The 9,656-nt window shown below is 31.6% G+C and overlaps 2 long non-coding RNA genes across 2 annotated transcripts; both read left to right on the top strand.

The window, feature by feature from the left end:
• The first annotated feature begins 197 nt into the window (after positions 1 to 197).
• On the top strand, positions 198 to 4,297 carry LOC105341385 (uncharacterized). Its single transcript, XR_010713891.1, has 4 exons — positions 198 to 361; positions 1,183 to 1,271; positions 3,017 to 3,107; positions 3,934 to 4,297. It is a non-coding gene; the product is annotated as an uncharacterized lncRNA (long non-coding RNA).
• Positions 4,298 to 6,521: 2,224 nt separating this feature from the next.
• On the top strand, positions 6,522 to 9,650 carry LOC105341384 (uncharacterized). Its single transcript, XR_010713890.1, has 4 exons — positions 6,522 to 6,726; positions 7,505 to 7,581; positions 8,124 to 8,214; positions 8,874 to 9,650. It is a non-coding gene; the product is annotated as an uncharacterized lncRNA (long non-coding RNA).
• The last annotated feature ends 6 nt before the right edge of the window (positions 9,651 to 9,656 follow it).

Here is a 9,656-nt window from a genome sequence, read left to right as displayed (position 1 = left end):
AAAACATATCACCCCACCCTCGGTGTTCTCCTGAGTACGTTTTCTCCAACATTCCTCACCCCCCTTCTCGGGTATAAAGTCTACATGAACAGGCACTAATTACTAACGCCCTAGGCATGTCCGTTATTTTTTTTTAGATGGAAATAATTAGCGCACATGTTTCCGATTTAGTTTATTTTAAGAAAATTGCACCGAGGTACAAACTGGAACCTGGAACAGATCTTGACGTATTAGGTTTACAATATTTCTACAGCCAGTCATTGTAAAACATCATTGTAATAAAATAAACTACGAGGAGAAAAAAATCATTAAGAAATATGGATGTTTAGCTTAAACTAGAGTGAGGCCTCCGATCAGCTTAGTAAGTTATGTTTTACTTTTAATAACCAGCCCTTTTTTCAAATTATTGATTTTTAATTTCAAAACAATCGCGTTTTAAACTAGCTTCATTCCAAATTTAAAGCAAAAACGCAAAGAGAGCCTTCAACATGATGATTAACATTTACATAAAACTTTTTTGAAGAGTAGGATATCAAGGTAAATGAAGAAAAATTAGCAAGCTTACATATCAATTACTAAAAGCTGTGATTCAGACATTGAAGACACGATTGTCACGTAACACATGTATTTCATAAAAAGAAATAAACCGTTTGAAATGTTCATGACTAATCATATAGTCAGACACGATTTTTAAATTTTTTTTTTTTTTTTGGGGGGGGGGGGCAGGGTTTTAAAATCCTAGCCCATTGATATGTGTGACAAATATGTGAGCACATTTTTGAGCTTTCATGATAACCATACCCTTTTAGATGTGATGTAAAAACTCTTACAAAATTAAGATATATCTATAGACCATTTTCAACACAGTGCTTGTTGAATAGTGTGGGATAAAGAGTGTGGGAATATTACTTTAGACAGTTGTAATGAGTAAAATCCGAATTTTAGGTGATCAAATAATATATAGTATGGGAGTTAAAGTCGATATAAAAACATTATTGATATTAAATCCCATCCCACGTTTCATCTAAATTAGGAAACTGGGAAGTAGCTCTAACTTTTTTCAAAAAGAATTTAAATCTGCAAGCCGCACAAATTACAATTTCTGTTTTAAAACAAGGTAAAATCTATCATATGCGATTAATTTTATCACTTCTTTATTGTTCAGGTTTTTTTTATATTCAGAAACAGTCCGATGCAAATGCCTATACAGAATCTATCGACTACAACCCCAATCGGAACCGAAAAGTCTGACCCTTCGTCTCTCACTTTCGGTACGTAATTTGAAATTTTATAGCAAAGGACAACAAAAATTGAACATGATTTGAATACAAAATGATTACCATTAAAATACTGTGTATGTTAAAATCTAGGTTTAAATTTTTTGACTTATTTAAGGAATAAGGAATCATTCTTTGAGTACTATGAGGTGATTATTTTTGTCGGGGCGTGGTCAAATCCAATAAAGTTAATATACAAAGAATGACTCTTCATTACTTACATTCATAGTATTTCCAATTTTAAAACCACATTTAAAAGAGGTTAGCTCCTTAGGTTTTGGGAAGCCATTTTGGGGCACCTCTAGTCTGAAAATTCTGCATCTCATATTAATTATAGTAGTATATTAATATTTTAAAAAGCCAAATAAACTATATTGAATAAATTTGTATTAAAAGAATTACCTTTTTACAGAGTTAAGTAAGGGACTATATTTTGTGGTGGAAGGTTTTCAAGAAGGAAATGAACAATTGTCATAACTCACTAGTTTAAGAGCTTCCTATTTTTTAGCACATATCAAACTTATAGATAGTAAATGTGTTATGATATATTCATAATGTTTTAAAAACATATCTAAACAATATTTAGATATTTCTATCGATATATTTTGGCATATTTAGCTATATTTCATAGATGTTAAGAAAAAAGTAACCCCAATTTTGGCCTAAAATTATCATGCTATATCTCAAATATTTGAGATGTGACCCCTACTTGTTATATATACTTTTAAATGAGACATTAAATGTATGTCTATTTGTATGCAAAGTTTTGGAAAGATGACATTACTATAAATATTCTTTTTTATTTCCGTTATAATTTGATTCCTCCAAAATTTTGTAACATCTGTTGTTGTGTTCATTATGTACTAGCCTTTGAAGCCACCAGTAATTAAAGCAAGAATTTTTAAACTTTGACTTAAATTTTACTTTTATAGTCACTACATGTGTTCAATTTCATACTGTATTAAAATCATAACTAAACAATAGTTCAAACCATGAATATTTGTGTCAAATTTTAGCAGATCATTTCTGTTTGGGGGCCTACATTTCCATAATAAAATAAATGAACATTATAGGTTGGGACCTATAATGTTCATTTATTAATTCTTCTTAATATTGAAGTGGTTTTCGGATGATTGACATTACTATTATTTCAGGTGCAAACCTCCTTAAAACCACCGTTTTATCATGTAGCGTATGCTATGTACTACTATGCGGCGCAGCCAATACCGTTTTTCGGTTATGTTTTAACACCTCCATAAAGTGTCGCTCATCTTTTATGAAATCAGTGGGCTATGGGCTTCAAAATTGATTCGTAATGTTACAAAGACAGTTGAGAATGTAAATATTTTCATATATTTATTTATAAAGCGTTGATTTAAATTGGAACTCGTGGAGACAAATGTTTGCAATTGACCATATGATTGCATGTACTAGGGATCGACCATTATTTTTCATTGCCGCATAATGTCAAAGAATTAAAATACAAATGCATAAGACAAATATGCATACAAACACTGTCCATCCATTTTCTTTATAAAGTCTAGTATATATAGAATCATTTGGTGTGTCCCAAGCACGAAACTGGGTCAAATTTATACCATTCTGTTGATATCTAGATGGAGTTAGTCTTTCTTGTACATGTAATTGTTTTCTCTCCATATATTATATATGTTTGAATAAACACGTAAGTGCATTATTGTGCTTTATTAGTATGTCAGTAACTTTGTCAATATTTACAGATTTGGGTCATATTACAACGCTATGTCTTTTCGTGTTGCTGTTGTTTAACATCACTTTCACTTTGTACTTCTACATATCCTGGAAGAAAAGGTAATGTTATATCATCATCCTTAAAAAAGAATCAATTATTATCTCATTGAAATGTTGGTTTGTCTTTTTTCCGAGAATCTTCCGCCCACATTACAAGGTATTGACATCATCAGCAAATGTTTTTTAATGCTAGCACAAATGATCTTGATTTCATTCCCAACAAGAACGTGTCCAGCAGAGATTCTGTTTTGGATATTTGCTGCTGATAACGATATTTTATTCTTGGTCAGGCAATCGCTTATTTAACATGTTCACGTCAAACTCATTTAGTCATGGACAACATTTGTGCCAAGTGTAAGCTTCTTACTATCTTATTTAAAAATCAAAGGACATTGGTCAGGCAATCGCTTAACATGTTCACGTCAAACTCATTTAGTCATGGGCAACATTTTTTCCAAGTGTTAACTTCTTACTATCTTATTTAAAAATCAAAGGATCGTGTCAAATGCCACATTGAAGATGATCTGATCATGACCTTGGTCCATTGGCTTCGGGTAAGGGTCACGCTCTGTAGACGGCGATGTGACCTTGAGCTCGATTATGAGACCTCATGTTAGTGTCACAAAACGTCCAAAAGGCATAAGCCTAACCTTTGTGCCATGAATTAATCTATAATTATTCTTCTCATAAAGAATACATGGACTGGACACGAAAGTGAAAAGACATACATATCAAAACAAACATAAATTAGGATGTTACCTACAAATGGTATTTATTTACAGAAATGATTAAGTCATATTTAAATACTTAATGGATTATGTTTTACTATTCCGAAATGTAAGCTTGATTGAACGTTTGATTAAATTTTACTTCCTCTCCATTGAAGGCAAGATATAAGGCACAGACAGTGTACGGATGAAAAACAGCCTTACAAGTCATGCAAACCGGAAATCGCACCTGCGTCATCGACAGAGCACATTTATGAGAGCGTACGGAGTTCTGCCTGCAGCATTGTTGTCCAGTCACGTGACAAACGCCAAAGTATCAGATGGAACACACTAACCACACTCTTTGACTTAAATTCCAAAGACGTACAAAACATTCTAAAGAATTTGGAACCAGAAAATGAATCCTCTGTTTAGCATAACAACTTTGGAAAAATGATTCCATAAAAAAGCATTAATTATAAATAGACATTCTTCCTTAAGATCTGAATTTTTTGCAAAATGTGTTATTATTTTTTATCAATAAATTACCTATTTTATTTTGTTTTATTATGTTTGTACAAGAGAAAACACCATATTTGTATTTTATAAGAGATCAGGTTCCATATGGAAACCTCTTCCTTAACACGATCGATCTTTGCGTGACCAATATCGTGTAGACAAATTGTCTCCCCATGCTCTTAATTTGGTCTATTTATGTAACATAATGATTGGCATCATGACCATTTAAGTGATTTAACCTTGTATAATTAAAATGAAATGAATAATCTCAATTTGCGTTCACGAGGATCTATTTATGACCCTCATTAATGATGAACGATTAAAATATAAATGCTTCATCTATCTGTAACCCAGTACACATATTTCTAAATATATACATGTATCGTATAAAGTTGGAAAAGCCAGTAAACAAAAGATCTTTATTTTGTGGATTAACAAGTGATATCAGAATTAAAAGTTTCCAAATTAGGGGAATTTAAAAAAAAACAATTTCATGCGTGATATGTTTATACAGTGTAATTCTAAATATACGTATTACGTAATATGTATGTATGTATGTATATATGTACATCTATATATATATATATATATATATATATATATATATATATATATATATATATATATATATATATAAAAGATAATTTCTCCAAGTACTTGTCCTGATGACCTTTCTACTCCAGAGAAGTGAGTGTTATAAGTGTTAGCATCTTTAGTCCAAAATACAATCATTTATAAAGTGCCAAACCAATTTTTAAAACACGTAAAATTAATTCTGCATATATAATTTTGATGAGCCTTATCAATTCTATGAACATGTCTTTGCAGGGATTTGAAGAGACATTTGAATCAATTCACAATTAAGACACGTTTATAATTGCCTTGAGAAAGGAATGTAGTATGTAATTGGTTTTTAGCCGGGCTCTGCTGAAAGCCGAGTCCTGGCTATAGGCAGGCAAATCGCCAATGTTACTATAAATAGCACAAGTAAACAAAAAACCAAACAGCGTCAAGGTAAAGCTTCCGCTATACCAAATAGTTACACAAAGAGCCACGTTTTGTCAAAAGTGTTGGCATTTTGTTTCTTTTTTTTAAATTTCGAATGAATTGTCTATCTTTTTTAGTTTTCTTATAAATAACGTGTTTTTAAAACATTACTATGCATTTTGGACACATACAATGCGCATGAATTTCCATGAACTACTTTGCTGCGCGATGAAGAAATGGGGATTGAATATATAATGCTTGTTGCAAAATTCAAGGCAGCAACTGTTGAACTTTTTAACTTCTACTAGACAGACATATTTTTTGTTTATAGCCGCTTACAAAATTTGGTCGCTCTCTGATGCTTTGCCGACATTAAAAGCATGAGAGAGAGAGAGAGAGAGAGAGAGAGAGAGAGAGAGAGAGAGAGAGAGAGAGAGAGAGAGAGATTCAGTCTTTACTACACAATATGCATAAAGACACACCAAAAGAGCCCGGCTTTCAGTACTTCAGTACTTTGATTATAAAATGTTTGCATACCAATGATGCTTTTTAGCGTTTCAATTTGTAGGGAACGTTGGATTTTGCAAAAGTGCTTGATTTTATATTAAAAGCATTACATTTTCTAGTTAAACGCTCGAACGAATGTTGGGGAGTTATTTGCATCGTGTATTGTTTGCATGTTGTTTAAAGCAATCTTATCCTTGATCATGAACATGTTTAAGATAGTCTTTATCAATTTCAAGACATTAAATTGCAAAGCAGCATTTCATGTCATCTACCAAGTAAAGGAGGCGCTGGTGAAATATTCCAATCAACCTCATCACTGCCATTTCTGAAAGTAAGACTATTTTGAGTGACTATTTGTTAAATCACAATGTTCAAATGTTTTACAAAACATTCCAACTTGAATTTTTTCACATTAAGTTGAGGTTTTCTACACATATGCAGTTATTCCCTGTGATCTTAAATGTTTAAATCTGATTGTATCATAAATTAAGATAAAAGTTACATAAAAACATCTGCAGAACATTATGCATCGTGCTTTACGAACGTTTCCCTAGGGAAGTGTTTTAGAAAAAGTCTTGGTTTTGTAAGAAGGATAAGGTATTTATTCATAAAATTTGTCAATCTAGTTTTTAAAACAATCATTTTATAGTACAATATTGGTACATATTGCTGACACACCCCGTCATTTTAATTTCACATGGAAATATTTATTCTAACATGTTTCCGGTTTAATTAGTAGTAAATCACGTCGAGTACAAACTGCAACTAGTGACACGTCCGTTTGTTCCAACAATTTCCCACAGCCAGTATATAACCCACCTGCAAAGGAAAGAACACCATTCGAATGTGTTTGTATGTATGAGTTCAAATAGAATGCAAACATAAAAACAGTAGCAAATTATTTTCAATGGAGAGTAATTCATTATTTGTGGATACTAGAGGCTAAATTGAACAATCCAGTAAGTCTGTATTACCTACCGGTATAGAAATAGGCTCATCTTTAATGTTTTTGATGTACTTTTACAAAACAGCTGTGTTTTTGTTACCAGTACTTTGCAACCAACATGGAAACAAAAAAATTTAAAAATTACCATTGAACATCATGTTTATTGAGAGGCTAAAAGTAATGAATCATTAATGACGAGACGCAGAAATACACGTATTCCATGAACGTAATACGCAATAAAAATATCTCATTCCTTCATTCATACTAGTAATAATTATTTGAACCTAAATGACCGGGTCTTAAAATTTTGAAAGTAAAGTTTTTTTTTAAAAATTCAAATGGAATCGATCTTGTGGCAAGAAATTCTTGCTTATTGTATATCGTCAATTTCAAAACAAAACAATTTTTTTTCGAATCGTATTTTTTTTACAGTGTTTCGTGAATATTTTTAAAGTCCTAAGAATTTTTGGGAAAAAAATCATCATACCCCCCCCCCCCCCCTCCCTCCAAAACCAAAATCTTTCTGCGACCTTGGCAGCTTAGGTCAAGTAAACGTGTTTCCACATTCATTTTCTCTCATAAGTCTTATCTTATCCAAATTGTTTCCTTGTTCGATTTCCTAATGTAATTCAGCCCACTTGTCATCTTTTTTCTTTTACTATTTTAAAGTTCTATTTTTTCAATCTGGCTTGCCAATAGCTAGGAGAGAAATCAATCCTTGTTTTATAGAATGTGAAATAAATATTTCATCATTTAATCTTATCACAAATTAGGCATCAGTTTTTATTCAGAAACTATCCAATGCTGAATCAATCTACTGCAATTTCAACAGGAACCGAAACTTCTGCTTCTACTTCATCCATTTTCGGTATGTAATTATAAATTTTATAGCAACTTACTAAAAGGAAAGTTTCATGTTAAGATATTTTTTCATGTTCAATTTGAGTGAGAAAAACTGTATTCATCTTGATGTATAAGATCTTTAATATAATAAATCTCTATAATTACATATACATTTATAAAGGGAGGGTTGGAATTCAGGGATATCTATTTCCATTTGAAAAAAAATGAAATCACAAGGAATCGAACATTCTTTTTCATAAATGTTTTTTATTATTTAAAATAAAAAATACACATATTGAAAGAAAATTCAATTTTCAAGAAATTATCTTAAATCTAGACAATTTTAAAAACAATTTTCTCAGTGTTGGTTGAAATATTTTAGGAATATACACGAAAACTTAATTTTAACTGGGTTGATCGGTCGTTAAAACGTGTCACTAGCATTAAACATCTAACCAAAAAATATCAAGAAATATGACGGAAAATACTTATAAGATGTATGTTTCTATATTATGCAGTATGAGTGCAATATTGTTGACTTGTAACTATGTTTTCGATATTTTACAGATTTGAGTGTAATAACAACGCTATGTCTTTTTGTGCTGCTGTTGTTTAACCTAACTTTTACTCTGTACTTCTACATTTCTTGGAAGAAAAGGTAGTTAAAAAGTAAAGCACTTAAGAAACACAAATTTTTATCTTGTCAGTTTGAAGTCGTCAAGAAAATCTTTGATTCATATAAATACATCAAAATTTTAGGATGTTTTTGAATATTTACCTTGTTTCATGGAGCATAAATGCTGCAGCATTTTAATTAACCAAATGTTTTCTCACAAATAGGTCAATTTTTAGATAATTGGCTTGTTGATGATTGCATAACCTTAACCTTATGTCAGGTCTATTACGCAGCTTTGGGTCTTCAGAGACCGTCTCTGATGATTTTTCTTTAAAAGATATGGACCAAAAACTAATGCAATATCAATGATATTCATAGTTAAATAAAAACCCTTCAAAACTAGGATCAAAGTCATGTATTCTGAAAATTATGTGAAATTTTGCGACCTTAGTTTAAGTTCAAGACACACCATAGAACCATGGGTAGTTTTGTTCAAAGAAAAAGAAAACCGGTGATGTTTCTTCTTTTAAAAGCAATTGACATGACCTGAAAGAGGGACAATCAGACATATCTCTAGGGATTTTAAGTAGGGGTTTTAAAGCAATTTTGCACAACATATTTGGAAATGACACTTGTTGTTTAATTAAACGGCTTGAAAATTCAATTGATTAATAAGAGACCTGTGTTATATCTCTTTCAAGACAGGGAATAAGGCGCAGGCAGAGTACAGTAGAGGCAGAAACACGACCGTACAATACATGTACATATGGAGTCACATCGACAACATCAGACCACGCGTATACGGGAGTAGGCGAACGGAACTCCAACTGCAGCTATGCTTCCTACGACACCCTCGATTCCAGATATTGCTTGAACCCTGTCATTTCACGTGGCAGGCGTCAGAGTGACAAATGGAAAACTTTGACGACATTCTTTACTTTAAATGCAAAAGACGTACAAAATATTCTGTCGAAAATAGAAACTGAAAACGAATCACCTGTTTAACTCGGGTAAATAATATACAAGTGATTGCTCAAAGCAAACCGATTTTCTGTCTTTGTTGGAAAACGCTTTCAAGTTTTCGTCAACACAAACGTCGACCTAATTATGTTTTAATTACATGTATATGAGACAAAATATAAATGAAATCTCATTTCTGTATTAACTGCAGTTCTGAACTGACTGGAAATCATTTTTTTAAATGACGTAAAAACCAGAAGTGTTTCTTTTCTTCATAATCATAACATACGTTTTAAATTATGCTCTTAAACTGATTTATTTACGTCATATCATAATTGACATCACCTCTTGTTATCCTAATCATTCCAGTGAGACTCTATTGAACAATCGAGATGAAATGATCAATGTTTGTTTTTGTTTAGGAGGAAGATCGTATGTGTGCAAACTTCCTTTTTTGTTTGGAAAGAGAAATTTAATTGGCTTGACTTATTTGGCATCATATTTCTAAAAATAAATTGTATAGC

Source organism: Magallana gigas, chromosome 5 (genome assembly GCF_963853765.1).
Source record: "Magallana gigas chromosome 5, xbMagGiga1.1, whole genome shotgun sequence".
NCBI classification, from domain to species: domain Eukaryota; kingdom Metazoa; phylum Mollusca; class Bivalvia; order Ostreida; family Ostreidae; genus Magallana; species Magallana gigas.
The sequence above is the reverse complement of the archived record's forward strand: the minus strand, read 5'-3'. Positions and strand labels throughout refer to the sequence as shown.